Source organism: Sitodiplosis mosellana, unplaced genomic scaffold, assembly GCF_009176505.1.
Source record: "Sitodiplosis mosellana isolate CC-2019 unplaced genomic scaffold, AAFC_SMos_1.0 Smas_scaffold_6181, whole genome shotgun sequence".
Taxonomy (NCBI): Eukaryota; Metazoa; Arthropoda; class Insecta; order Diptera; family Cecidomyiidae; genus Sitodiplosis; species Sitodiplosis mosellana.
Window position 1 is genome coordinate 1,831,062 of NW_022601422.1, and position 24,522 is coordinate 1,855,583.

Here is a 24,522-nt window from a genome sequence, read left to right on the forward strand (position 1 = left end):
TTCGCATCACAAGCAAACCGTTCACACAATAGCTTTTAGTTTTGTAGCAATTTACTTTTTCATCACCACGTTAAATTTCCGCACGGTTAGATCTCAGATTTTGCAATTTATTTACACATCGGTTTAGGCGAAACAATTTCACGCACATTTCATCCAAGAAGAAAAACCACACAACTCACACGGATTGTGTTCGGTAAAAGTGTTGATCGACTTTGTATTGCGCATTATTATACAGCATTTCCATAGTGTTTACACACCCAATGTGAACTGAGATCTCAGCCTACACATCATTTGTATTAAAATTACACGAAAAGAAGCCAAGTGTTGTTTTTATTTTAAACTAAGCGGCCGAACATTGTCTCCGACACAAACACAACGGGTGTGATGATCGGTGAATTTTTCCTAATTGACATTCTTCACAAAAGAAATCTTTAAAATCGTTCATTTTAATACCACTCACCGAATCGTTTGAGCACATATTCTTGATTGTCGCCACATTAACATGCCCCAATCGCCGATGCCACTGTTGAAATGAACTCGCTGAAATCTTTTCATCCGATGTGTAGCACACACGATCCGTTTTGATGTGCTTGTATCTGAATGCCATCCGAACCAAATCATTATTGTCCAGATATCCGCATGCTGAAATCTTTCCGTCTTTGTCAAACACAGTGCAACCATTCTTCGTGAAATGTGTTTCAAAACCTCTTCTTGACAATCGAGTGATGGAAAGCAAATTCACTTTCGCCTTTGGAACGTATCGCACGTCTTCCAAAATTCGTGTTTGCCATGCACCGTTAACCAACGCTTCGATTTCAATACTGCCGCTGCCTTCAACATCGAGCAATTCGACATTTGTGATTCCCACACCTTTTTGTGCACCATTCGAAGAAAATGTTGTAAACCAATCTCGTCGAAACGTTGTATTCCGCATTGCGGCTGAATCGCCCAATCAAATGTCATCATAATCCGACGATAAAATTTCATTGGATGTCAAATACGCAACTGACTGTTTGTTGCCATTTATCTCTTTGCTTTTGCAAACGTTATCCGTTTTCCAATGGCCAAGTTTGGCCACCGCACGATTGGCACTTCGATTTTGCTTTACGCTCGTTCAACGGTACCGACTTCTTCTTCTTATTCTTTTGCTGTGTGCTCGTGTAACTCGCACTGAATGCCGCTTCATTGTTGTTGTTGCTGCTGCTACTGCTGTTCTGCTGTGTACAGTCACGGGTTGCTTTGTTCTGTTGATCTTCTTCCAATTGAAGTTTCGCCATCAACGTTTCCATTGTTCGGCACTCTTTCACATTGTACCAAACCGTTCTGAAATTCTGAAATTTCTGTGTCAAGCTGCTCACAATGCGACACATTTTCATATTGTCCGATAGCTTTTCTCCTTGATCTTCCAATTCCGATGCAATTGTACGTACTTTCGAAACGTAAGCAATGACCGACTCATCTTCCTTCATTTTCGTCACTCTTCTTTTGATGAATGCTCTCAATCATGTCCATGATTTCCTTAGCTGACTTACAATCCAACAAATGCAAACTTTGCTCCTGGTCAACCGATGCAAATAAGATGGCTATGGCTTTGCCGTCTTTCTATTTCTATTTTTTTTATTTTATTGCAGAGATTACTATGAGATATTCTTATTCATATGGGATAGAAATATCGCATAAAAATATCAGATATTTTTCATGCGTTGCGTTGTTGTAACGCATCTGCAGTACAAAATTCATATTCCTTTCTGCTTCCCAAGTCAATTTTGCCGAATTCGGCTCGGATCAGTCTCAAATTCGACTTGGGAAGCAGAAAGGAATATGAATTTTGTACTGCAGATGCGTTACAACAACGCAACGAATGAAAAATATCTGATATTTTTATGCGATATTTCTATCCCATATGAATAAAAATATCTCATAGTAATCTCTGATATTCAATGGCTTAAGACAGCCACGAATCTTAGATTATCTTAATAAAAACTTTATTGATTTGATCGAGTTTTGCAATGTTCGGCTCCGAAATGCATTTTTAGTTTATTTGAGCAAAATACACGCGATAGTGGCAAAAATGCACTCCCACCGTTAAGACGCCAAAACAAAGTGGATAACAGATTATAGCCGTTGGCCATTTTCACTTTCCACCAAATAGAAAGTTATTGAGTGCAGTGATGGTAATTTATTCCACATTCGATACCATAGATTGTTGAGTTTATTGCTGTATGTTGATCTCAATGTTTGGAAGTTGATGAATCGCAAACGCAGTCCCATTTAAAATTGATTGTTGCAGGTTTTGGAATATATCTACATATTAAAATCATGTGTTTAATAAAGGCATGCATACAAGATAAAACCAAATAGATGAACAATGTGCAATGTGCAATGACATTATAAAATGCAAGTGCCTGCATGTAATTATAAGTCTTTTTCTATTCCTTTGTGTACAGCATGAGCCAAACCACGCCATAGTAATGCCTTTCTCTTTTTATGGCTGTCAAATGCAATACATAATTATGCATCAACACGAAGAACTGTGGTGTATGCGGTGCAATTGATGTTATTATTATGAGGAAAAGTAGCCACTCACATACACACACACACACACACACACACACACACACACACACAGCATGGAATTTGGTAATTAAAATCATTTGAACCTAATATTATGTCGGTAAATGGGTAAGGCAATAAACACACTTGCTGCGGTTATTTATTATCGCTTGTTTATGCAGCCACTGTCTTCATAAACTTCGATAATATTATATTCGAAACGATGTACCGGATACAAACAATTTGAACGGAAAGTAATTGAGTTGTTTATTATTCACACATGCAGTTTGATGGCGTTTTAGGTGACAATGTGCGAACATAAACAGTAGAACATGAAAGAATTTCACTCTTTTTCTTTTTAAGAAATTAAGTAGAATCAACGCGATAGTCTCGATCATTAAACGTTAAACCAACAATGCCACACATTTTGACGGGAACTACATTGATAGGTGTATTCAATGCAGTGTTAAACATAGTCTTCATTGTGTTGTGTGGTGAAATAATAATTGAACCGTTGCGACAAACAAATTCCCTCAGAATATTTTAGTTTCAAAGTGCAACATGAAATTTTTTTTATATAGAGTTTACAACAAGTGGGAGTTGTCCACATAAAAAAAACTTCATGTTGCACTTTAAAACTAAAATATTCTGAGGGAATTTGTTTGTCGCAATGGTTCAATTATTATTCGAATTTTAAATAAATAAAAATGTTTCGATTCTGCCAAATAAAATTGTGCAAATATGCCGCTGGCACACAAGACAAAAAAAATTGCTTTCTTTCGCTAGGTTAAACTCGTATTTAAAAAAAATTGTTTTTCTTTCACTTCCAATCGAGATGTATGAGAGAAAATTGCGGTTTTATATGATATATTGGAGTTTACATAATTAAAAAAAAACACAAAATGTTAGATTCAGAATATAAACTGGTTCGTGAAACCAGAAAAAAATGGAGCCGCCTACGGACTATATGATTCCATGTGTTGTTCCTTACTTCCTTAGTCTTATTCTTTGTGTACTTTGCTCATAATCGCCAACAAAACGCATGGAGTATTTCTCTGTTTTGCTTTATAAGGTGATTATAATACAAAATTTCGTTATAATTCGTCATGAAAAAAAGGACGAGTTAACCGTAGCACGAGCAATCTGTGTCATTTTTCATAGGGCGCCTCCACTCACATTAAATTTGTACACAAATGAACAAAATTATTTGTCCCCGAACGGTTAATATTTCTAATCTGTGGAAGTGATGACAGTGACCTGATCTCTCCTATGTATTTCCAAATTGAATTCACACTCAACAAAATGGAATGTTGCAAATATAGTGCCGGGTAAATACAGCAGTTGCACAGTGTTTCCTCTCTCGGTTGCTCAATCAATATGTGTTATCGTGTTACAAAAATATGCACATTGCTTGATTCATGATGGTATATAAGCAGCGGTGCACAAGTTTGCTTCAACTTAGCCAAAATGCATTTCTTCGAACAACTTTAGACTTGACTTATCGACATACATATATATATATATTCAAGTGTAGTATATCATATGTGTCATTTGCTTACAATACATTATTCATGGATACAATTTCAAGGAAAAGATTCTTGTGGAAAACGACACAAACTCATTTCAATGAAGATGGAACTTTTTTTTCCTGCTGTGTCGTCTTCTAATTAAAATATTTATTCAAATATATTCGTTATTCAAAGACGAACAAAATTTCGCATAATTCAAAGCCTTTGGGTTGATCGTTTTTCTGTTTCCCTTTGTGATACACGGTTCGTTGATGCCCAAGAGGAGTATAGCTTCGATGAACCCTCTTGAAATGTGTGTATGTGTGCGTATTGAACGTTTTTACTGAACGCTCACATTTCCCCTCTTCTTTTGCGACCATGCTACCAAATTTCGATTGCTATGTGTGCGCTGCGGATGTATCAATGGTAGCAAAATCAACGAATGCTCATATTGGTGTAGCTCTTCTGTGTGTGTATGTGCGTGACAGTGCACTGTGTATCAGCCTATGCTGTGCTGAAAATGATGCAACCAATTCATAGCAATTCACTGTTCACATTTGATTCTTTCAGTTTGACTGTGTTTTCGTGTACACTGAGAATCCTTTGCACGCAACGGAACGCTTTGTATATTTCAAGTGGAATGCATGCGATTGCCAAACACACACTAAAGCCGTTCAAATTTCCCATTGCTTTGCTTTGCTTTTGCATTGGCGTTCAAATGTTGTTGCTGAAAGTTTTCTGCTTCTGTTTGGTTGTTCAGTTCAGTTGTGTGTACGGAACGGCTCAAATGGAAAATTGTTGACAAGCGCCCGAAACAGTTTGGGCTTAGCGCAAGTCTCTGGCGAAGTGTGTGCGATTCTATCGCGAATGTGAAACGATTCAAATGAAACATCAGCCACACCATTTGGCATTCCACTGTATTGTGGGCCACCGACGGATTGTGCAAAAAATAAAATGAGGCAAAAGAATAAAATACACGAGCACACACACACATATACATCGGCAGAAGCGGCAACAGCAGCACACCGAACCGATACAGAGACGCGCCGAAAGTGAAATGAAACCACCACCATCGTTGGCGTCCCGTGTGAAAACGCACAGCGAATTTTCTTCAGATTCCTTTCGAAAATTTCGTTGGCATTTTTTTTTTCGGAACGATTTCCATGCAGCATGTACTCGAATTCGTTTTCGGCTGGTTTCGATTCATGGTACAGTGGCGCTAACACTATCATAAAGTCAGTGTATGGTTGTCGCTTTGCTAAACGTTTACTATTATGACGACTATTATGCTGTGCTTTGGATGATTTTTTCCTTTCGTCAAATATATATATATATATATGCGAGAGTGCGGTGCGGTTCGGTGCGGAATGTGAGCCATGGAGAGTAGCGCACACAAAACATTTTGTATGTGCATCATTTTCGTTCGCCATTCCAATCGGTTTATCCATCCATGAGGCTCAATACTGACTGTTCCCATTGCCGTATTGTACTGTACTGTGTTGAGTGTGGCTGTATATTTTAGCTGGATACCGTTGTTTCTGAATGATGTTATACTTTGCCAATATCCATTCGTAGCTGCGTTTGGGAAAATTGCCGCTGCTGCTGTTGCTGCTACTGCTTCTTTTTTGCTGGATTCATGCTATATACGGCTATAGTTACATTGCTATGCATACAACACTCAATGTGTCGGTATACACAGGCAAAGGCAGCCAGGCACACATCTCTCGTGTGTGCAATTTTCATATAAATCGAGCCTCAGAGAGCGAGAGACACAGAGTCAAAACCATTATATGCGCTGGATGGAAAAACTGTCGACAATCGAGTCAGTCGATGGCCGTTCGCCCTTCTATAAAGACGTTTACACATTGTGTTTGAGAACGATACAACACCATTTTCAAAGCGATAAAAATATATACACCGGGATAAAGAGTTAGTACACACACGCACAGCGAGAGCGAGCGAGACTGAGAGAGAGCAAACGATAAGCTTAGCAGCACGAGACTGTTGTGGCTGAGCACAGACTCTACGACAACGTTGTTCCGCGAATTTCTCGAGAGCCGAGACACAGTGAGAGCGCGAGCGAAACAAGAGTTCAGTGTGCTCATCGTCAATTCTATCGGATGCTCTAACTTAGAGAGGGCCGTATATTGAGTGTGCAGTGCACCCTGGTACACACACGCGATCAGTGTTAATCAAATGCTCTGTTCTTATGCATAAATCGCTGCTTTATAAACTTGTGTAAATTAAGATCTTTGCAATTTATTATTATACGGTAAAAAAACGATAATTGAAACGAGTTCGCTGATATTTTTTTTCTCTTCTTGATGTTCGGTCTCCTTTCAAAAAATGCATTGTTTGTTCATAAACGAGTCCAATTGACATCGATTAACTTTTGCGCTTGATTGACACATTGAGAATGAACGAGTTCGAGTGATATCCACACAAAGCCATATTGACAAGAGTTTACAAGTTGATTTTACACGAATAGAAGAGAATATTGGAAAAGTAAAAGAAAATAGAAAGCAAATGAAAGGAAGAAATAAAAAGAGAGAAAAAAAAACGTGCATGTTATTTGAGTAAATGAAGCGAAAGTGAGTGGAAGCTTTCAAAATCGAGACACTGTCATAAACTCGTATCGTATGTTTACCTTTACGATTATGTGCGACGATAAGTACAAGAGTGAACCACACTAACCATAACAATACTGAGACGACGACGAAATTCCAGTGGGAAAGTGTGCATATATACAAACTACACAGTCGACAAAACTACCGCAAAAGCAATAAAATTGTTGAGAAAGTCAGCGATAGAGGAGAACAGAGAGAAAGAAAGAGTACAATGCTCACATTCCATTAGACGTAGAGTGAAATATATGAAATACGTGGATAAGTGATCGCTGAATAAAGAAGAGGAACACACACATACCCGCACACGCACACTGAATCTCAGTAGCACAGGTGATCTGTCAATATTTTAATCCCTTAAATTCTAGTTCTCCCCCAATCCACTATGCCGCACTAAAAACAGCGTACAGATGAACTAAATGAATGAGCAAGTCGTTTGAAGTACGCTTCAACTCATTTGCTCGTATTTTTGTCATGTCACTCCTTCGTTGTTTTATTTGACAACATCGAATGTTGCAAATCTTTCGATATCAGATCAAATCTTTCGAACAATTTATATACAAAACAAACGCCGAAGAGTCTAACGGGGTAAAATGATTTTGGCCATTGAGCGCGTGATTTAGATGGAATTTGATTAAGAGACACGAGTCAATCGATGCTAGTATCATACGCTGCATACAAAGCTCACCGGTTCGATAAGAAGCGATATTATTAGAGAATCACCATCCCATCCGTTCATTCGTTCGCTTGTTCCTCCTTTGGTTCGTTCATTTGCTTACTTGGTGACAACCAACAGCGAAAGCTGCCACCAAGGAAAATGACTGGGCGGTCTATGTGTTGTAAGAACAGATTACACTTCAATTTGCGATGTAGTAGTCTTTAGACGAACGAATTTTCAGAGAAAAACGAACGTCATTAGGTTGGAAAAGTAGATTGAACGAGATCACACTCAGTGTGAAATATATTATACAATTGAGGCGATCGGAAGACACGAATCAAGAATAATAAAGAAAAGAGTGTGTGAGAGAGAAAGAATGAAAGAGAGAATGAAAGAGATCGCAAAATAAGGGAAAAGAAAAAGAAGGAGAAAGCGGTTCAACAATGGAGCCGAACAATTTCTTATAAATCAATTGAATTTGATGCGGCCAAGATAAAGCCAGAAAGTAGATTGGACAGACATAGAGAAAACGTCGTTAGAACTAATTTAAATGTTGAACGATTCCAGAAACTGTCGTTTGTCCTGTTGTATCGGACTGTGTGTGTTCTGCGTATGCTGCATATCGTATGCAAATTAATCCAGTTTGCATGTTAAAGTTGATGAAGAAGAAGAAGAAGAAAAATTCAGTAGCAAGGCAGAAAATATCATATTCAAAAGTCAAATTACGAGGTAAACAGCCAAAAAGGTGATTCTCACACACTCATACACAGGAAGAAAGTGCAAGAGAAAGCCAAAGAGAGTATAGAGAAAGATCAAAGGAAATCCTAATTGGCTTGCAAAAGGAAGTTGGAGTAAATATAGAAAAAGCGTTAGACGAGGCAAGCTCAAAGACGAACAGACAATAAAGAGCATTGAAAAAAAAAAATCAACAATATATCGAACAAACAGGATAATAATCATCAAAGTAGGAAATAGGAGAGGGAGCGAGGGAGAGAATATGCAAATTGAGAACGAGTCAAGAGCCAAGCGAAATATAAAACCTATTATACGATTTTATTCGAATTAATTTGGTTCATTACTGTAGTTGTTTTATGGTTTGTTACAAAATTTTACGTTTTTTTCCCGTCTTTTTGTTCTGTTTTCACTTTGAGTGGAGAAACGTATAGTATAAGCTTTGTAGATCAAATTTGACTAACGACCATCACATGTGGTTTATACGCCCATTTTTGCCAAATGGTTTGACGTCGATGACCAAACAAATGTCGACTCGTTTTATGAGTAAATGGTACTTATGAGCGCTGTGCGTAAATTTCAACATGGCAAGTAGTGTTTCAATGTCATCGGAAAGGAAGAACACCAGTTTCGGTTAGAGATTGTGCGAGTGGCGCAAAAACTGTGCTCGTCGAAGGTAGACAATTGTGAATGAATGTTTGGCCGCAGTGTATGCGCTTCATAATAATCATTGCACACACATACTAACACACACACACTCGCACAGTGCACGAGGATCAAGAGCTAGAGAAAACAGATAGAGAAACAGATTGTAAAAGGACTTACACATTCTTTTGGTGAATTGTGATTTCCTCAGGGTACATATTATCAACACACCATGGTGTATGTACCGCTTTTTACCCTTTGATTCCTTTCTTCACCGCTGTGACCTGTTTTTGATTCTCTCGAATTCTTTCCGGTTAAAATCCTCACCAACAATTAAGAGGCAAAGAGTACTGACAAAAAAGATACACAAACGAAATGTAACCAGACAAACATTGAAACAAAAAAACACATACACGCATACACACAGCGTGTTATTAATTTGTACACTAGCCGCGTATATAGAAGCACACAGTTAATGTGTTGCAATCAGTGCGCGCGAAACAGCTATAGCTGTGTGTACTTTGCAGACTGCTTGCCGTGACTTTTCAAGTCCAAGGCTTTTGCAGTAACAGACGAAAAAAGCGAATGCAAACAAAACCGTGCGAGTACCATCTTTCTCTCATTCGTTGTGTGTAAGTGAAGCCCGGCCAGCATATTCTCTCAGTATAACGCTGTGCTATTATTGCAGTAATATTTATTAAATATTACTTGTGTATAGTTTGGGGTTCACTTTTGTGCATCATTCATTCGCATTCATTTGACTTTATTTCTTTCAATCTTTTTTAGCATGCTTTAGTAAACCGTATATGCGATAGAAAAAAAAAAAAAGGAAAAGAGAGAGAAAGAGCAAATGCACTCAGTCCAGACCGAATAGATAGCAGCAACCACATAAGAACAGACACCAAATAAATGAACATTTTCACTCGTGCGGAAAAGAAATGTAAAATTTCGTATATGAAAATCACTTTTTTTTTTATGGAAAAAGGAAAAAGCTCCCACTTACTTACACACACATAGTCAGAGGAAACTACTTCACCGAAGATTTGCAATTATTTTGTTCCATTTTTTTTTTTGTGTGATTTGAGTATACGATAAAAAACGCGCGCGGTTTTCCAGCTTTCGTTTGCGGTGTGCTCAACACACGCCCATTCATAATATATAAATATTTATATTAGACGGGCACATTCGCGGAACAAAACACGCGAAAAAAAAAACACAAAGTGCGCACAAAAATTTCATTATTAAATTACTATTAATAAATAATTAGTTTTTGTGTTTGTTGGTTACGTTGAAGCCAAAGCGCTGAAGAGGAAGCATGTAGACAATGTATACGAAAGAGCCATACTAAATGAAAGAAGAGAGAAATAAAAGTGAAATAATTTTTGCTTCACCGAACTACGAACGGGAAGCGATTTCAATCCGGGCAGCCAACACACAGGAATGACAAGAAGAACCATGCAAAAGATACAATTGCGTAGTGAGCGAACGAATGAACGAACAAACGAACGGGCAGACAAACATAAATTAAATAAAGCATTTTAATTTAAATAAATTCGTGCATAAGTTTTCTCAGAGGCACTCTCGTACACCATTCGACGTTATCTATTGCTTCCCTTGTTGGCGAATTGATATTCCGGGTCCGAGACTTAGAAGTGGTATATACAGACACACAGACTTTTTCTCATCCGCACTACAGAATCATCAACTTCGGATAAATGTACTATGCAATTGATAGCGCTGAAAGTAATTCAATTTCGATTTACATATTTTCTTCGACGCTCATTCGCCCGTTGAAAGTTGAGCTAGAAAAAGAGCGAGCGAGGTAAAAGCCGAAGAGTCAAGATGTGTTTTGCAATCGCTTTCTGCTCCACTTACACTTGCAATGTGGATAATCGGCTGAATTAAAAGAGAAAAAACACGATTTTTATGCAACGCTCAAGTGAACCCCACATAGATTTAGCAATTGCTATTTCAAAATGAAAAAAGTAAATTGTTTTTCGAACCACCAAGCTCGAGCAAATACCCCATTAAATCAAAATAAACATTGACGTTAATTATTGTCGTATGGAAATATTTACGCACAAATTTTTTTTTTTCATTCTCTATTTGTTCGAATAATAAACTAGATTAAATTTGTCGAAATTATTGTTAGCAAATAGACAATTTGCTGTGGTAAATTATGCCGGTCTATTGTATTTATTAGTCAATAAAAATGCAGTAAATAGAATATGAGATAACATTTTGGAATTGGCTCTTCCATTGTGAATTGAACACAGACACATTCATTGAAAAATGAATATCGCACTTTCGCACAAAAAACAACAACCCTTAATTGATGGACGCTGATAAAATAATCTTGATATTAGCATCGTCCATTTGAACGTCCTCTAAATGAATAATGAAACCTGTGCATAATTTTCACTCGATTGTTCATTCACGAGTATATCGCTGTACTCTGGGCCTCGATACATACTCCGACATTTCTGCTAGTAATTATGTATGCTCACATTATGTGCAGTTTTACAATATCTCGTTCACCTCATTTAGGCTTTGCTATGTGGCACTGTGTGTATGACTTCATTCGGTAATTGTAAATATCCAATAATGCACAAATATTGAATCAGACAGGCGCGGTTTATCTGAATATTACATTTATTTTGAATTTTAACACATGAACCCACATAATGCACTAAATTGCACATGGTAAATGAATACATTGAACCGGTCAATCTTTAAGGAATACTTCATCCTAGAGTTATTGGTGCAAATCACCGCATCGAAATTTAATCATCCGTTTACGTTGCGATTTGTGTCAATTTATCAAAATAGTCCGTGGAGAAGAAATAACCTAATGAAAATGTTTGAATCAGGCAGCAAATGGAAATCAGAAAGTTTCGGATTTTAATCCATATTTGTTGTGCTAAAATATTGTCACTTGTGGCCAGTAAAATCAAATCATTTGTGATTTGTAATGAGCTTGTATTAACCCTCTGATGCACAATTTTTTGTTTTTGAATCATTTTGATATATGTTTTGTGCCACGATAAATAGAGAAAGACCTCATACTTAGATTTTTGAAAAATTGCGTATTTGTCGAGAAAATCGGAAAAGAGTCAAAAGTGTCAAATCAGTATAAAAGCTTGAAAAAATTAAATTTCATAAAACTAATGATGCAGAAAGTTAAATTCTAGGGGGGAAGATCAATTGGTCGTACGCTATTATCTATGTTATTGGTTATTCATCGTTATTCATTGGTATATTGGTGTGAATTGGTCAAATAAATTGAATATTCGTGTCAATCGTGTACATTTAATGTGAACTCAACATAAAAATATAGAACAATAGAGACCGATGTACGCCGATATCTGCCAATATACAGATAAACGCTTATTTTTGAAAAATAACAATACATCAGCGAATTCGTTTAAATTCACGTTAAAGTGCCACGTACTTTTGGTTAAAGCGCTGTACCTAACGCTATACTTCTACTGTATCTGCTTCTTATATCAAACGAATCTTCGAAAACTGATTATGCATGAAATAAAAAATTAATAGAAACCAGAATCTACATTTATTTTTAATTACTATTTTCTATAAACCTAGCTATGAACAATCACATATGAATTATCCTACGAAATTATGTTTAGTTCATGACAATTGATAAAGTTTAAGTGCCGCGTACTTAAGATAGTACTTAATTGCCGTAGTACTGGTCTAGAAATAAATGACACTAGAAATGACATGATAAGTTTGCTGATAAATAAGTACTTAAGTACGCGGTACTCGAGCAATGGCTTAAGTACGCGATACTTAAGCAATAGCTTAAGTGCGCTTCACCTAAATATCTTTACCAATTTTAGTACGAAATATTGGTATATCGGCGAAATATTCAAATATCGGTTAAATATTTGTAAAAGGTCATGGAATCGTTACAAATTATCATTATTTGTTATATTGAGGCTTATTCAGAGGAAAAAAAATTGATCTTTCCCCCTAGGTTAAATTGATGTGTTTTGGTTCTACGAGTCCTAATTTGACAATTGAAAAGAATGAACAAACCCACAAGATAAGAGGAAGAAAAATGTGGAATTCTGCTATAATTTCGCATCTTTTTTACAGCAGTACATGAACAGAAAAAACTTTCCATTCAGCCAACCGATTGTAGCCTGTAAAGTATCAAATGAAAGCTAGTTCAATTCCCTACGTTTGTTTCCAAACAAGAATGCAAAAATATCCAGTGGTTTCATAGCTATAGCGTCTGGCGTGTCTGGTTACTTTAGGAACCGATATGTGATAAAGGGTTAAGAGCTATAGTCTATAGCTTTTGGTCTCAATCGTGCACTTACCTCGTCATCTATTTGTCATTCGATATCCATTTGACCATCCGAAATGTACACCATTTGCTCATCTAACCTTTTAATTTGCTAATGAAACCAAACAATGCGGTATCGCCTAGATATATCCATTGGATATTTCTGCTAGACGGCATATTTTGTTGCGTTTATACAAACGCTTCGTTACACAGTGACGGTGTCGCGCGCGACATACATAGAACAGAGCGCATTTGAGGAGGCGTCGCAAATACAAATACATGAGCGATCAAGTCTTTGAACACATACGAACAGCGGGCACACAAATGGTAGTGGTGCTCTGTGTATGTCACGCGCGACACCGTCATTGTGTACAGAAGCGTTTGTTCAAACGCAACAAAATATGCCGTCTAGCAGAAATATCCAATGGATATATCTAGGCGATACCGCATTGTTTGAATGAAAAGGAAGAAAATCTTGCAGTTATTTAAATTGAATGTCGAAGCGAACAAAAAGTAATTAATCACGAAATGACACGAGATGAACTAGTTAAAAAAGAACTTGATAAATCGTGTTCGTAAATTCGTTTGTTGAATTATTCATCTTTTGTGTGTTTTTATCACATCTCTCGCCAAATTTTAAGTTAAAACATCCCATGCAATTATTGTATAGAATTTATCCAACATTAATTGCAACAAACTTTTTTGTCGATATCGTTCCAAATATCCAAACTTATTCCTGTTGCCATTTCTCATATTTAAACATCTTAATTGCATTTTTAATCTGCTTTACTAAACGGCTTTCTTTTTTTTTTTTCTTAATATTTTTTGAGTGATGAAACAAATTATGGTGAATTTGAATTTTATGCTCATATTTTTTTTTAAATTTAAACCAAAGGCATTATACAATATTTCAAAAAAGAAATAAAACTAAGATCTTGTAATTCATTTTGCAAATAAATATATTACTTCAAAGTTAATTTGATGAAATACATTTCATGTAGTGCGCCAAAAAATAGTTTGTTGTGAAACAACAAAATAGATTAAGTAAGTAACAACTCAAGGACGCAGAGCGGAGCGGAGCAAAGCGAAGCTCTGCGGTCTTGTTTTTCGTTGTTCTTCTTTTGCTCCAATAAATGGCATTCATTTCTCTCGCAATTTTGTCATTGTTCTACGATCACTTTTTTCTCCGTGTTTATCAACGTAATGCCGAGATAATACCCATTCTTGTGAACTCTTCATAATGAATTGCCCATTCTCCTGAGCTAAGATAGCAATTTGCTGTAACTTTTCTACGCAAAAGTTGCCAATAGTTTGTTAAGTCGTGACTATTAACTATAAATATTCTATTATATCTTCATAGCATCGTTTTATTTCTTTTTTGCTTTTGATCTCCATTTTTTTCGAGTCTCAAAATTTTAATTGTTTCTTCACTGTACACTTTTTAAAATGCTGTTTAATGAAAAGTCACATGTTCAAGCCGAGAAGAAAATGTTGACGTTGACAACACTGAATAAGCTCAATGGATGAAAAGTCAATGTCGAAGAAGATTAAGATGTTATCAAAGAAAAAAGAATTACAAAAAGGAATACCGAACTCACACAATTTCCGCACCATCTTGAGTGACATCATGCTCGTACATCTCGCAGCAATGATGACGAGTATCGAAATGTTGTCAATTAACGGGAATGAATATGTACATATAGAACTTCCCTTTGTTTTTGTTTTTTCATCAGATAATATCAGAATATAATCGCTAGAATTGGATTGTATTATATATATATATGGTTTGCTATTTCAGCAGTAAGCTCACTTTATTTGGAATAATGGCATGGCATTGAATAATTTTACGAGATAAAAAAAAAATCGAACATTGCGTTTTTTGGCGCTCTTCCACTGCAATGAATGAATCAAAGTTTCACGATCAATGACTCTTCCACCGAAATACCTCACTGTGTTTTTTTTTTCGCAATTACATTTGCCATATTTTGTTTTTGTTTTGCTACGACAATAGACAAGCTCAAGATTTGTCTACTCAGTTTTGCTAGTACAACTTCGACGTAAACGTACGTGGAAAAAAGGCACAGCACATATACAAAACCCATATATGTTTTTTTCGTATGTTTTTTTTTGTGTTGTCGGATGTCTAAGAATCCGTGGATGAAAAGTTAAAAATGTTTCAACAAATCAATAAACCGTAAGCGAATTCGAGTGCTTTTGTTTGCGTCCATGCAATAAAAAGTCCGACTCTTCCGATTCTTTTTTGTTCGTCTTCTTGTTCTTGTCGTTTTCAAACGAATTCAAAAGTTACCGTTATTTGAAATTCAATTGAACAACAACAACAATCAGATGAAGAAAAAACATATATGCGTCCAGGGCTTCCTTTGTAATTTACGTTGAAATCATGTTTGGCTGGAATGTTTCGTAAGAAGATGTACCGATTTTTTATTTGCAATTACATTCATTCAGTATTTACAATAACAATGGGTCGAGAACACAAGAACAACCGACCGGTATGAATCGTTGCTTATTATCATTGAGAAATCAGGCTGTCGCGTTTACTTCGGATTCGAACTTTCCATTCAATTTCGAATAGAGGTGGTCAATACAACACGGCCACACACACACACACACATATACGATTTGATTGGTAGCATGGTAACTCACACTCCACTAGCCAAGTCATCGGTATTTCCAGCAAATCATTGCACTTTGAAACTATTATGATTCTTCATATGCGACGACCAAGACACAGCCATAATTTACGAGCTCACAAATCCACAAAACATTTATGATAATATCACATGGAGAGAGTTTAATTTAGTAAAGTGCTGCACTGTGAACAATCCGACATGTGTAGATAAGGGTACAAGCAGACAGTATGGGTGGAATGGTTTGTCGTTTCTATGTTATCTGGTTGATGAGTGAATGCAGGGATTTCACTTACTGACTGCATCAAAAGTCTAAAACATGAACAAATATTGAAAGCAACCATTGAGATAAATTTTTTTGATAAACAAAACCTCTCCGTCGTTATTTCAATTATGAAAATCAATCCATTTATTATACACAGCACTTTTTATAAAGTTTTTTTTCTTTATACATGACGAAAGTTATCGAATCATCCATTAGAGAAGTATATTCGTTGTTGAAATGCTTTAGATTGATTGATTTCTTCTGAAAATTTCTTTTTTTCCGATTTTTTTCTCGTCTATTTCATCATTTCACTCACCTTCGGCAATAAAAAAAAAACCGTTTTACTCGGCGTCCAATTGCGTTTTTTTATCATTCTCATTGGATATAGTTTTCATAACATCGATTTCTCATTTAACTATTATATTTGAACTCGTTCGCATCGCGATTGTCTATTCAGATTGTCATGCGAAAAAAAAAATCGAGAGTGTGTATGCGTTTCTCTGTTGAGCATAGTGTCAATATTGATTTATTGTCGAACAATTTTGTGCTTGAGGGACTCATGCCCTTTCGCCGGTGCCATAAATATTCCTCAAAATAGTAAAATTTACTTCTGTGACAGATAACAGTTGTTCATGGCCAAAATGCAATGGCATTGTCATGCTAACGCGTTCACCGGTAAATAAGGTTTCTGCAGGCATTTTATGCTTGTTTAACATTACGTTGCACAGATATATTCTGTGATGCCCGCCGCAGGAAAAAAAAACATGAATATCAAACGAAACGAAAAAAAAGTCCGGAGAATCGTTTCGATTCGCCAACCGACCGGACGAAAAAAAAAGCAGTGCACACCAAATATGACACAACACAAACATTAATCTAATGTCAGACAACATGTTGGTGTACAAGTGCCACAAATCATCAAAGACTAGCGCTCAGTTCGGTAGATGAGTAAAAAAAATCATCCTATACCAACTACAAGACTGAAAAAAAAAAAACAAACATATTAACTGGTAAAAAAAAGGTAAATTACGAGATTTACACACCATTCGGATTTGATGCGGTTTCATTGCTTGTTCCTGTTGATCCCCGGCCGACGATCAATAATACTGCATAATTGTACGATATCGCATTTTCGTTTCGCTCTTTCTACGGAGACATTATTTCGGAGTCAGAGTTCCGATTATTTTCCACCGCATCGATTTTCAACTGCATTTTGTCTCCTTCACCAAATTACGTGCTTCTTTTTAACAATACTCATTTATGATGACAGAAAAAATGCTTTGCAGTTGCACGCACAAATGGAAATTGCATTGGAAGAAAAATGAGAAATCATAAGTGCAAATGAAGACAATAAACTGTTTGACAACTGCATGGGAGAAATAGAAACAACAACAAAAAAATATTTTTCTTTTTTAAGCTACATACAATACTGACCAAATAAAGTTTAAAAGAGATCTTTTGAAGGAAAAAAAAAACTGACCAAATTTCAAGGCATACTAGTAGCTTATCTGCTATTCAAAAGTTTCGGTGAGTTCAAAACGGGATTTCGATTCTTCACGGCCAAATGAACACAAGAATAAAAAAAAAAAACAAACAATGGAAACACTGAATCAGTGGGTTTGATTGAATGTGGAACAATTCGATTGGTTGTACAGCTAGAAGAGAATTGAAATGGGACTGGAAATGAATACAAGCGAAAAAAATCCAATAAATAACGTCAGATATTTTTTTTTTATATCGAACAAGAAAATGTTTCAATTCTCTCGTCTGCGTCAAATCCCATTCTCACTGGCTGTTGCCGTATTTTGTTACGTGTGTTTTTTTCACTCGTTTGTTCATCCATTCTCTGCTCTCAGCGTGTTGACGCGGTTCCTTTTTATATGCGACGCTTTGCACTTCATGAAGTGAGGCACTACTAAACAACGGCATAACGAAATACACAAGTGGTTCAATAACTCATTACGTTTTCATTTTTCATTTTTCATGTTCACTGGAGACAATGTGTTTGTAATCACGTTTGCAATCCGAGTTTTGCACAGATAGCGACGAGTCTTGTGCTCGATGTATGGATTTGAAAACGTAATATTAGAGAGGGACGGAGAGAGAGGGTGAGAAAGAGAAAGAGTGAAGAGAAAGAGAGAGGAGAAAAAATAATCAACGAACCATACTGAGCTTGGACACTTTTAGCACAAACAACGAAAGCTTCGAGTTCTACAGACAACATCAGTTCATATTGTCTGCGGCAATTTATCATAAAACCGAATATTAAATCAAATTTGTCGTTCGAATAATTGAATACGGTATGTCAATGCGAGGGTGCCGCCTGGTGATTATCGTCTCAAATTTTTGAACTGTAACGAAATTTTTGCCGTCTTGCTGTGGAATATTATTTACGTGACTAGGGGGCGCCGTAAGCAATTCGTTTACCACTCAATTATACGTGAAAATATCTTTTAAATTCGCTCTGAGTTTTTTCTCATCTCCTTTTGTTAGTGTTTTTTTTTTGGTGGTTGTGACGGTTGAAATTCCATTAGAAAGCATGTTCAAGAGCCGCGCGTTTGTCGCATTCATTTGCCATGTCGAATTTATTGTGTCATCCGTTCAGAAGTGAATTAGCATATGTAATCGCACGAAATGAAGTCTCATTTTCCGTTTGATACCCTTGTACTTTGGACTGTCGGATTGTCAACATTCAATGTGCCCTTCTCACACCCATGCACACCGATTTCTAAACACGTCTTTCGATGTCGTACGCCGGCATAGCGATTCAGTGGATTTACACCGTCAAAAATTGATATTGTCATTGATTCAAACTTTAATTCCAATAATACGATCCGTGCAATTTAAAATTCACCCACATTGTTGCCTTTTTGTCTTTCGTTACAAACTTTGATATATGTCAAGCTTTGCTTTTCCCAAAGTGACGACACGTTTTGACGAAATTTACGGCGAACTCATGAACTAACGAAATTTCAATACAAAATGATACGAGAGTTCGTAGCGTTGCAAGCACTTAAAAGATATTTTGTACTGAATTGTCGTCAGCTTGGCTTTTCCTTAAATCGCATGTGCCTTTTGTTTTGGAGAATAATTTCGAGAATGGGGACCAACGGAAAGAAAGTGTCTATTTATTATTGAGTTTCATTTGTTTCGCTGTCACAACGGATGCCGTGTGTAAATGTGCCATTTCGCATGCAAATGACATATCTCACGCCCTCATATCAAGAGAGAGAGAGAGAGAGAGAGAGAGAGAGAGAGAAAAGTGTATCAAAGCTCTTTTCTGATTTCGTTATTGTTATTATTGTCGTCACACATTTTTCCCTCTCGTTTAAGCTGAAATTCGATTGTCTCAGGTTCTGATTTCCGGCACACTTTTTCCACCCTTTTTCTCTACCCGTTTCTTTTTCATGCATCGTATCTGTGTGTGTGTGTGTGTATATCATGCCATGCAACGTATTTGCTGTTTCGGATATATGTGCGCGCCAGCCGAACGAAATGTGCTTGCGAATTTATGATCCATTTTGAATGAAGTACGATGCCAAATGGAAAAGACAAGACAAAACGAAATTTTCATTGTAATGCATTTTATTACATGTTTCATGCATATGTTTGTATGGCGAATGTCACCAGCTATTTTTCTGTGACAATGAGTGGAAGAGAGCACGAGAAAGTGAGCAAAAAACTTAGAGTTCAACTCATGGATGTGTGTTACAAGTGCTTTTGATTTATGAACATCGACACATTTTTTTTCTGTTTGTCGCCTGTTCACAATTTCATAGCAGATTTTAATAACATTTTTTCTCTGTTTCTTTTTGCAGGTAAGGATATGATTTGGTATTTTGCAGCATTTTGATATCAATGTAAGTAGACATATGCATTTTTGGTCACAAATTCTTCTAAATCTCTATGCTTTGAGCATTGATTTTGTCAAGCCAAGAGGAATTTAAGGTCAAATTAATTCTTCTTTTACCTAAACATTATTCAACAAGAACAAGTACAACACAAAGAATTGTTTCCATGGAATTCAGAATTCTAAGCTCATCACATACTTCTCTTCAAATCAAATGATTTGATTTTAAAAAAAATGCAAACCATTTTATAAAATAGTTATCAGAAATGTTGCAAGTGAGTGTTGCGCACGGAAAATATCCGAATCGAATGAAAACCAAAAGCCAAATTATGCAAATCCATAATGATCAGTTGGAGCTTCGCTGCTGGCTACGGTGCCTGGATATTTAAACAAAAATTTGAATGAAAAAAAAAAGCAATGCTAATGTTCTATGGATGGTGTAGCATGTACTAAAAAGCAGACACTAAGCAAATATATAGACATAGTTATTGGCCACTGACACCCACATTGCGAGACTATTGTTATATTGTTATTTTGCATTTTGTGCTACGGCATTCGCCCATGCACATGCACATGAACACGAACACATCGATGCCGACGATTGTCTGCAGTTTTAAGTAAATCTCACTAAACCAAAAACAGCAATGCTTAGGTTAGAGTCAACGACGAGTCCACTACATAAATTGAAACAACCATTGAAAAGCAGTGTATGTGTGTGTGTGGCCAAATGTACACACAAACTAGAATAATATATAGAAGCAGTAAAAAGCAATAATGCACACTACCGTCACACGGTCCAAACCCCGTGAATGCGCTGCTCCATTTTACAATTCCTTTTTGTGTGGTGATTCGTTTCGGTTTACAATGTTGTGCGATGCGGTTTTACAATTTATTAGATTTTATTTATGCTTTACATAACTTTTATAGACGTCATAGTCATATCTTCTTCGTTTTTGTTTTTTCGCCACTTGATTCGGCTTTTCTGCTGGATTTTTATCGAATTCGCATTGTTTAAATAAACTTCATACCTTCAACACTTGGCACTTTGGTTGCAAAAATTCTAAAATAAAATCGTGATTCATTTGTGATTTTTTCTGGATTTGTTTTCCCTTTTTCCCATATCTGATGCTATACTCACCGATTCTCCATGGATCCAAATCATAATCAGAATCAGTTCATTGACAATTCGGTGTGTTGTTTAATTTATCTAATTTTTTCAACATCTGAAGCCTGACCGCTCGTTTTCAGCAGTGATTTTAATTAAATAATTCGATTAAAAGTCCACTCACAATCGGTCATTTTCCAGGGAATTTTAAGTCAAAATGTGATTAAGACAATTTCTTTCAGAATAATTTATCATGAAGATATATGGCGAATATGTTATGTTTTCATTTCGATATTGTTGACGTACCGGCATTCAATTATCGTAATGTCTGAACGAAATGCTCTACACAGCTACACAATATAGGCAAGTGGAGCAAAAATGCAGTGAATAAATTTCTGAATGCATTAGCCGATGTAGGGACGGTATGGCGAGAAAAAGAAAACAAAATCGTTTCGATATTGTTTGATATTTCGTGGAAGGCGAAGGTGAATTATAGGCAAATTGCGGGATACTTTATATGTAATTATACTTCTGTTGTATACGCTCGACTTTGTCTGTCCGACCTAGAAATTTATATATTTATTAACAATGTAGCCCAATCGTCGGCCACTTATTGGAAAACATGAAACATGAAAGTATATTTGAGCTATGTATAATGTACACAATATTTTCTATTTATGCAAAGGGAAAAAGAACGGTGCTGTGTGTTTTTGCGCCGTGTTTCTATCGATGCCTCATGTCCCATGCATGTTCCACGGCGTGCAACATTGCATCTGTTGAACGGAAGGGTATATGGCTTATTCCAAAGTTGACAAAATTGTATACGCCAACGATTTTACCGACTTCTTCTACACACATACAACACAATTGTGAATGATATTCGGTCATGAGTTATGCATGAAACTTAATGGCGCGAATTGCATCCCAATCGATAATTTTTATTTTCCATTCGGAATCTTCATGCACGCATATGTTGAACATGGAAGTGAAATTGCGATTCAGATACACTTAGTGCTATCAACACAAAATAGAACTTTAGAATAAAACCTATCATTTTTTGTTCGTGCAATTGTTACACATTTCGTTGGATTTAGAAAACTGTTTGTCCCGATTTCGCGTTGTATTTCTATTTATGTCTGCTTCTTTCCTTTCTTTTGTTCGTTTAGTTAGAGAAAAAGCTGTTCGGTCGGCGTTTGTTATGAAATAGTTCCAACTTGCATTACTCGTGTATGTACTGTACATTATACAAGAAATTAGTGTGTTCAGTAAATTGTATTCTGGCTTTCTCATTTGATTATTGCGATTAGAATTCAAATTTATTTGTCTATCGTGCACAAATGTGCGTTTCATGCACACAAGCTCGGGCCATCAAGTGTGATGATAGCTTCTGTGTTATACGATGCAATACAGGCCAAAAAGTTGTTGTTGTTATTTTCCCTTTCCTTTTTATTTTCTCAGTATCTACCACCCGTTTACATGCCATATATATGCAAGCTGCACCATCGATATAGCCTTTATTCTTTATGGTTACATAGGAGAAACCTTTGTTTTTCCTCAACAACGGTGCATAACTGGAACATTAAAAAGGTATATTACATACATAGGAAAACTTTGAGACCAGAACGATGATAGCAGCGCTTGTTTCACACACAGACATATATACAGCGACATGAAGATATCTCTATCTAGGTTCCGCAGGTATGCTATCAAAAGCCATAGCTTCTAGTTGTCTAGTTGAATGCACAATTTCATATGCTTTGTAGACGATTTCCAGACCACAAACAAAATGTGCATATTTTTCAGCAAATATTTCGCATTGTCGGAACAATTTTTGCCTGGCACATCTTTATTTGCATCCATGCATCGAAACCAGCAGCCGTTCTTAAGGTCAACTAACATTTCAGCAGCTTTACAGTAAGGCTACGTCTTTTTTGCATTTATTGATATGTCTGAAAATGGATTGTCTGACATATTTTTTTAATTCAATTACTTGGCATTTTGCATTTTTTTTTTTTTAAACAAATGGATTGCTTCATTTTTTGCGCAAAATTCAAACTAATAATCCAGGAATAAGAATATACGTTTTCTTTAAAAAAAATAAAACGATCAACAGAATGGAAAAAGCTGAGGCTTCGGATGAATTAAAGTGTATCAAGATTTACGAAGCATTCCATAGCTATTTTAATGGAATGCATGCATTTTTTCCGTCTACATACAAGAAAATTGAAGAAGCGCACCTCCGGCTTTCTATTCAGCAACAAATATGTTCAAACAAAATGTTCAGTTGTATGTAATCTGCCAATAAAGAATTAAATACCGATGTAATGTTGCCAAAATGACAGTCTACGCAATTGAAGACCTTCATTTTAATCTTAAAGCGTTTTTAAATCAAATTGAGAATTATGTGAATGGAATGAGAAATGATTGAATCAGAAATAATCAGGCATGGTTACAAATTCATTTAGCGTTTTTCGCAAATTCAATTCGTCAGATCAGCCAAATTACAGGCTATCCTTGGAAACTGTTCTCCAGATTGAATCGGATTAGAGAGTTGGTTTCAAAGTTGAATTTCATATACTCTGTAAATTGTACAATGTCAATCGAAAGTTTTGAAATGCACTTCCTACATATTCCACTAATCCCAACTGTGTGTGAGAGAGACAGAGAGAGAGAGCGTGTGTCTAACAGACACTGTCTATGATATGTGTTGTAGATCTGTTTTCCGTCTGGTTACACACATACACACATACACACATACATGCACAGTGTAAACATATAATTTTTTGTAACATTTATGAGCATTTTATTTTCAATTTAATTTGTAGCATGAAACCCTATAAATCAAATAAATGGGATAAATTTTACTTCGGAATCGTCATCATATAGCCCATTTAGTTTAGTATGCTTTATCGCTTTGTATCGTCTTGCCGATTTTCAGTTGGTTTTCTTCGTTTTTGTGTGCCGTTGGAGTTTTTGTACGTTTGTAGAAAAAGCGGATCTCACTCGCAACGAAACATATTACCGAAATAGTTGTTGGCTGCAGAGTGCACGAGCAAATAAGCAAATTGCAAAGCCAAAGCTATATATGATAACTATCGTCAACTCATTGCTACGGTGTAATCCAATGTAGATTTTTGCACACACAGACACACATCCATGGCCGATGTACGTTCGTTTCAATGATCACAAATGCATTATGTGAACAAGTTGATGTCTTGTACACTCAGTCGCGCGCTGTGTAGTGCGCGCCGGCACATCGTAAAAAGAGCGATATTCAACATTTTAAAAATGTGCGGCAGCGAATGGTGAAATCGTTCCCTGCCTCTCTATCTCGAAAAATTGTAGGAAGAAGAAGAAGCAAACGGGTGAAGCCAGAAAAATGGCTCAAAGAACCAAAAGCAAGCACAAACCAACCAGACCTAAAGCGACGGGCACCGCGGTGTGTGTGTGTGTGTGTGTGTGTGTGTGTGTGTCGATAAAATATGAAATTTAATTTTATATTTTCTGCACATAATGCCATGAATCAAATGTATGTATGTAAAAAGCTCACATTGCAACTGCCATCCGCCATATATTCATTCCGGAGTCTATCAGTTGTTGCAATGAGCTCCGAATCGTATAC

At 36.4% G+C, this 24,522-nt stretch overlaps 1 protein-coding gene across 1 annotated transcript in view; it reads left to right on the top strand.

Moving 5' to 3' along the window:
* Window positions 1-6,348: 6,348 nt before the first annotated feature.
* LOC129576284 (teneurin-m) overlaps window positions 6,349-24,522 on the top strand; it is a 405,617-nt gene continuing 387,443 nt past the window's right edge. The window contains exon 1 of the mRNA XM_055461077.1: window positions 6,349-7,018. The gene's annotated coding sequence lies outside the window, so the exon portion shown is untranslated. The remainder of the gene's footprint in view (window positions 7,019-24,522) is intronic.